Raw genomic sequence first — 6,739 nt, 5'->3', positions numbered from 1 at the left:
CCATTTCCAGAAAAATGAAACAAGATCTGTACCTCACACCATACACAAATACTAACTCCAGATGGATCAAAGACTTAAATGTGAAACCTAAAACTATAGAGTTCCTCAAGGAAAAACTAGGGGCAAATTTAGGGGCCCTAGCTCTGGTAGCATAGTGCCTAAGGCACTTGGCTGCTAACCAGAAGGCTGGCGGTTCAAACACACCAGCCACTCCTCAGAAGGAAGGTTAAGCAATCTACTTCCATAGTGATCCTGTCTCGGAAAGCTAAGGAGGGGTCACTATGAGTCGGGTCCGACTCCATGGCACATAACAACAACAACAACAACAACAACAATATATGGCATAAATAGACTATCAAGCATAGCCCAAAATACACAAACAGCAGAAGAGAAACTAGATGAAAAGGACCTTTTAAAAATTAAATTTTTATGTGCTTCCAAAGACTTCTCCAAAAGAGTCAAAAGAGAACCTACAGATTGGGAAAGAATTTTCGGCAATGACATATCTGACAAGGGACTTATCTCTAGAGTTTATAGAAAATTCCAACACCTCAATAACAGAAAGACAAATAACACAATCAAAAAATGGGCAAAAGACATGAATAGACACTTCACCAAGGAGGATATTAAGATGGCCAACAAACATATGAAGAGATGCTCATGATCATTAGCCATTAGACAGATGCAAATCAAAACAACAATGAAATACCATCTTGCTCCAGTACTAGCTGCAAAGTTCAACAAAACAGAAAACAACAAATGCTGGTGAGGTTGTGGAGAGATTGGGACTCTGATACACTGCTGGTGGGACTGTAAAATGGTACAACCACTGTGGAAAGCAGTATGGTGATTCCTGAAAATGTTGGAAATAGAAATACCATTTGACCCAGCCATTCTATTACTAGGTATATATCCTAAAGAAATGAAAGCTAGGACAAGAATAGACATATGCACACCCATGTTCATTGCAGCACTATTTACAATAGCAAAAAGTTGGAAACAACCCAGGTGTTGATCAACTGAGGAATGGATAACCAAACCATGGTACATGCACACAATGGAATACTATGCAACCCTAAAGAATAATGTAGAATCTGCAAAATACTGTATATGGTGGATGAATTTGGAGGACATTATGCTGAGTGAAATAAGTCAATCACAGAAGGACAAATGTTGTATTTGATCCTTATTGTAAAAATCAAGGAACGGTTTATGTATGGAATGAAATTTTCTTTGTTGGTTATCAGGGGTGGGAGGGGAGGGGAGAGAACACTGTCAGATAGGTAGAGACAAGTATTGATTTGGGTGAAGAGAAGGACAAAGTACCATGTGAGTGATCAACATGGTAGCATTTTAGAAGAGGAAGACATAGAGAGGTACATGGGAGGTACAGACAACAAAGATGAACCCTTTTGCACATACAGTACTGCATTGTCAGTAAAGGCAAACATGGGAATACGGCTGGCTAGATGGGTGGACAGGCTGAACTATTAGGAATACCTATGCAGCAGGGAGTGTATCCAAGACCATGTATAGGGTATAGGGTTGAGAGACAATGGTTCTACAAGTGTATTTTATGTCCTGTAAGAATTTCCAGGGGTATAGTAGAGCTGACAAGGGACAAGGTTGTAGTCACTTCTTGGTCCCAGAGGGAGTGAGTAGTTGAACCTGTGGGATTGGGACCATAGTTGCAGGGGATATCAAGCTCAGTTGGCATAACATACTACACAAAACATTGTTCTACCTCCTACTTTGGCGAGTAGCGACTAGGATCTTAAAAGCTTGCAAGCAGTCACCTAGATGCAACAATGGGTCTCTCCTTGTCTGGAGCAAAGAAGAATGAAGAAAACCAAAGATTCATGGAAACAATTAGTCCTGGCGACTGGTACACCATGTTATCTGCACCCTACAAGACTATGAGACCAGAAGAACTAGATGGTGCCTTGCTACCACTGTCAGCCACTCAGAGGGGATCTATGTAGGAGATCCTGGATATAGAGGGAGAACAATGTGGAACAAAAGTCAAAATCGTTTGGGGAAAAAAAGGGGGGGGGACCAGGTTTGCTGGTCTGATAGAGCCTGGTGGAATCACTGAGACTATGGCCCCTAGCTGCCCTTCAGGTCTGGAATTGAACGCACACCTGTGGCTTTTAGCCAAAAAAAAAGACAGGCATATGAGTTGAACATGTACCTGCAGTAGATATACTTCTTGGAGAGAACAGTCATGGAAGAAAGAAGGGCTGTTTATACACAGGGAGACAGTTTAAGAGGCAGGAGTGCATGGAGGGATGGGAAGAGGTAACTATTGGGAGGAAGTGGGAGGGGAGCTGTTGCATTGGGATAAATTATAGTCAATGTCATGACACAACGTGTGAACTGTTCTAAGGAAAGGGAATTTGCTCTGTAAACTTTCACCCAAATCACACATACACACAAATAAATAAAAAGTATTTTAAAATCATTAAGTTTTATGATGTTTGGGATTTTCTTCAAAATAATCAAGAGATGGGGGAATGTGTGGTACATCGATGAAATAAAATTGAAAAAAAATTTTTATATATCCTACTTTTGTGAGTAGCAACTGGGGTCATAAAAGCTTGTGATTGACCATCTAAGAGGCAACTGTTGGTCTGTTCTCTTTTAGAGCAAAGAAGAGTGAAGAAAATTAAAGACATATGGAAACAGTTAGTCCAAAGGACTAGTGGACCAGGGGTATCTCATCCTATAATACCCTGAGACTAGAAAAACTAGATGGTGCCTGGCTACCACTGCCAACCACTTGTAATGGGATCAAAATTTGAGATCCTAGACAGTGTGGGAGAAAAATGTGGAACAAAACCACAAATCACTAAAAAGACCAGGCTTACTGGTCTGATACAGACTGGTGAAACCCCTGAGACTATGGCCCCTAATCACCCTTCAGGCCTCGTATTGAATCGACTCCCGTGGCTTAATTTTCAGCCAAACAATAGCCAGTCCGATAGGTGAACAATTACACCAGGGAGATACAATCCTTAGAGCAATCAACCACGGGAGATTAGAAGGGCATCACTAGTGTAGGCAGAAAGCATAGGAAAAAAAGACACAGGACAAGGTGACCATAGGGAAAAAGTGGGAAGCACACTGTTACATTGTGGAGATTGCAACCAATGTCATGGGGGGAAAAAGTGTATGAACTGTTGAATGGAAAATGAATTTGTTCTGTAACCTTTCATCCAAATCACAATAAAAAGTATATATTTTTAAAAAAAGACCAGGTTTACTCGTCTGATAGACTGGTGAAACCCCTGAGACTAGGGCTTCTAGTTATCCTTTGGGCCTGGAATTGAACTCAATCCCATGCCTTAATTTTTTTTATTATTTTATCTCTTTTTTCATTTTGCAGTGTTCCCCCTCCCCATCCTACACTTGGTAACCAGCAAAGACGTGGCTTAATTTTCAACCAAACAATAGACGGCATATGTGGTAAATAATTAGACCAAGGAGTGCACTCCTTAGGGTAATCAACCATGGGAGATCAGAAGGGCAATATTTGTGCAGGGAGACAGCTCAGCGGGCAGGAATGCATAGGAAAGGACACAGGGAAAGGTAACCACAGGGAGGAAGTAAGAAAAGAACTGTTCCCTTGTGGGGATTACAATCAATGTCATGAAACAAAATGTGTATGAACTGTTGCATAAAAAATAAAATTGCTCTGAAACTTTCACTGAAATCACAATAAAATGTTAAAAATAAATAAATAAAGGCAGGGTTTCTCAAAAGTTAAAGAAAGAAAGATTACAACTTTGGAAACTCCAGGGGGCAATTCTGTTCTGTCCTATAGAGTCACTATGAATCAGAATCAACTTGACAGTAATAGGTTTGGTTTGTTTTGGTTTTTGTTTGGAGTGTCACACTGCCATTTACAGCCCTATGACTTTGGGGAGGTTACTGAATTTTCCTATGTATTAGTGTTTTGATTTAGAAAAATAGGGGTAAGTAATGGCATTGGAGAGAGTCCTGGTAGTGCAGTCATTACATGCTTGGCTGCTAACCAAAAGTCCATGGTTTGAACCCAACAGCTGGTCCATGGGAGAAAGATGTGGAAGTCTACTTCCATAAAGATATAGTCTTGGAAACCCTGTGGAGCAGTTCTCTGCACTGTAGCGTTTCTATGAGTCAGAGTCAACTTGTTGGAATGAGTTCGCAGCAATTGATAACAGCACTCAGCTCTTGGTATTATTCTCTCTCTCTCTCTCTCTCACTGCCATCAAGTCAGAGTTGGTATTATTACATGGAGTAAATAAGAGTGCTAGCTGGGGACTGTTGGTGAAAGCTAACTGTTGAGGGGTCCACAGAGTTCCTCTGCAACCTAACTTGAAATGATCTTTATGCTGCCCGGAATTCACCTCAAAATTTTAAGTTTTCTCCAAACTTCTTTTTACTTTATGTTATCTTAATTACATTAATCTTATTGTGCAACCATCACCAGTATCAATCACCATGAACAGATATTTACTTCCTAAACAGTGATTCCTTCTCTCTTCCTCCTGCCAGTCCCTGGTAACTGCTAATAAATTTTGGTTTCTACAGTTTTGCTTATTCTAGATATTCCATATAAGTTCTTCAGACTTTTAAAAACATATTTTATCATAATTGATAGTTGGAATTTAATTAAAGCAGTCTTTGGTAGTTTATAATCAAATTATTAACAGATGCAGTCTCATGCACAAAGATTCTGTGATCACTCTACTTTAAGCCTTTGTATCTCTATCTTATGCTCTTCCTCACTTTATGTTCTTTGTACTCAATAATAATAATAGTTGCCATTTGCTACCCTTCAATATTGCAACTTGAGCCTTGTTTTTTTTTTTTTTTTTTTTTTCAGTTATCTTAGCTTGAGAAATGTTGGGCATGTTCTTCCCTTTTGATTTTCTACCTCCAGGTCTTTGCACATTTCATTAAAATATTTTATTTTGTCTTCTCGAGCCACCCTTTGAAATCTGTTCAGTTCTTTTATGGTCATCATTTCTTTCATTCACTTTAGGTACTCTCTAAGAGCAAATTTCAGTGTCTTGTGTGACATCTATTTTGGTCTTTCTTTCTTGTCTTTTTAATGACATTTTCCTTTCTTTCTGTATGATGTCCTTGGTGTCTTGCAATAACTTACTTTGGTCATTGGTGTTTAATCTGTCAAATCTATTCTTGAGATGGTCTTTAAATTCAAGTGTGATATACTCACGTTCATATTTTTGTTCTTGAGGACTTGTTTTAATTTTTTTCAGCTTCAACTTAAAATTGCATACTGGTAAGGCAGAAGGTCAGTGAAAAAGAAGAAGCCCCTCAATGAGGTGGATTAATACAGTAGCTGCTACAATGCGCTCAAGCATAGCCAAGATTGTGAGGATGGCACAGGACCAGGCTGTGTTTTGTTCGGTTGTACATCGATTGCTATGAGTTGGAACAGACTTGACAGCACCTAACAACACTACCACCATTTACTAAGTGTGTGTTCTGTGTCAGACACCTTATTTAAATTGCTCCACTTAATATCCACAGTGGGCTAACATTATTATATCCATTGTACAGCTGAGAAAACTGTGGTCAGGGATTTTTAAATACTTTGGCAAAAGTCTCAAAGCCAAGGGATGCCTTATTCTAAAACCATACTTTCTCCCACTATCCTAAGTTGCCCCCGTGGCATGCACCATGCTTAAACGTCTCAGCTAAAAGGTCATCCTCTGGCCTTCACACCCTCCCCACCACCTCTGTCTGCTCAGATTCAGAAATTGTCCTCTTTCCATCAGGGCCTTCTCAGATCCTAGACAGAATTACTATTTCTCTACCAGGTGCTTCCTTAGAATTTTCTTTGAATCTAGTCTAAAACTAATGTTATAATGAAAATGGTTTTCTGTCTACTGTGATAAAGCAAAATCTCTTTGAAGACAAAATCTGTGTGTGCATCTTTCTTATCTTCTATAAACCTGGAGGTAACAGATTTGGATAAAAACAAATTGATTCAAACAACTAATGCATCAGAGCCAGAGAGTGATTTTCCAGCTTTTCAGCCAGTGATACTCACTTTCTTGTAAACATAATTAGTAGAGTTCAGAAATAACACTATCTATTTTTTTTCTATTTATTATTTTTTTGAAATGTAATGTAAATGTTATAATATTCATCTTTAAAAACATTTTTTTTCAGTAAATTTTAATATACAGAGCTGTGCAATCACCACCATTATCTAATTTTAGGACGTTGAAAACAAAACAAAATAAACCTGTTGCTTTTGAGTCCATTCTGAGTCATGGCAACCCCAAGTCTTACAAAGTGGCATTGTTACATAGGGTTTTCTTGGCCATGATCTTTTTTTTTTTTTTTTTTTTGTGATTTGGGTGAAAATTTGCAGAGCAAATTCACTTTCCATCCAGCAGTTCACATACACTTTGTCTCATGACATTGACTACAATTACCACAGTGCAACAGCTCCCCTCCCATTTCCTCCTGATAGTTACCTCTTTCCTGTGTCTATCATTCCATGAATTCCTGGCCCCTGAGCTGTCTCCCTGTGCATAAACAGCCCTTCTTTCTCCCATTATTGATATCTCCAAGGAGTGTGTCTACCTCAGATAAATGTTCAACTCCTATGCCTGTCTTTTGTTTGACCAGAAGCCACAGGTGTGGGTTCAATTTCAGACCTGAAGGGCACGTAGGGGCCATAGTCTCAGGGGTCCCACCAGGCTCATGAGACCAGCAAACC

The sequence above is a fragment of the Orycteropus afer genome, unplaced genomic scaffold (genome assembly GCF_000298275.1).
Source record: "Orycteropus afer afer isolate SDZICR_OR568_19922 unplaced genomic scaffold, OryAfe1.0 scaffold00168, whole genome shotgun sequence".
In the NCBI taxonomy this organism is placed as follows: domain Eukaryota; kingdom Metazoa; phylum Chordata; class Mammalia; order Tubulidentata; family Orycteropodidae; genus Orycteropus; species Orycteropus afer.
Note: the sequence above shows the minus strand (reverse complement) of the source record.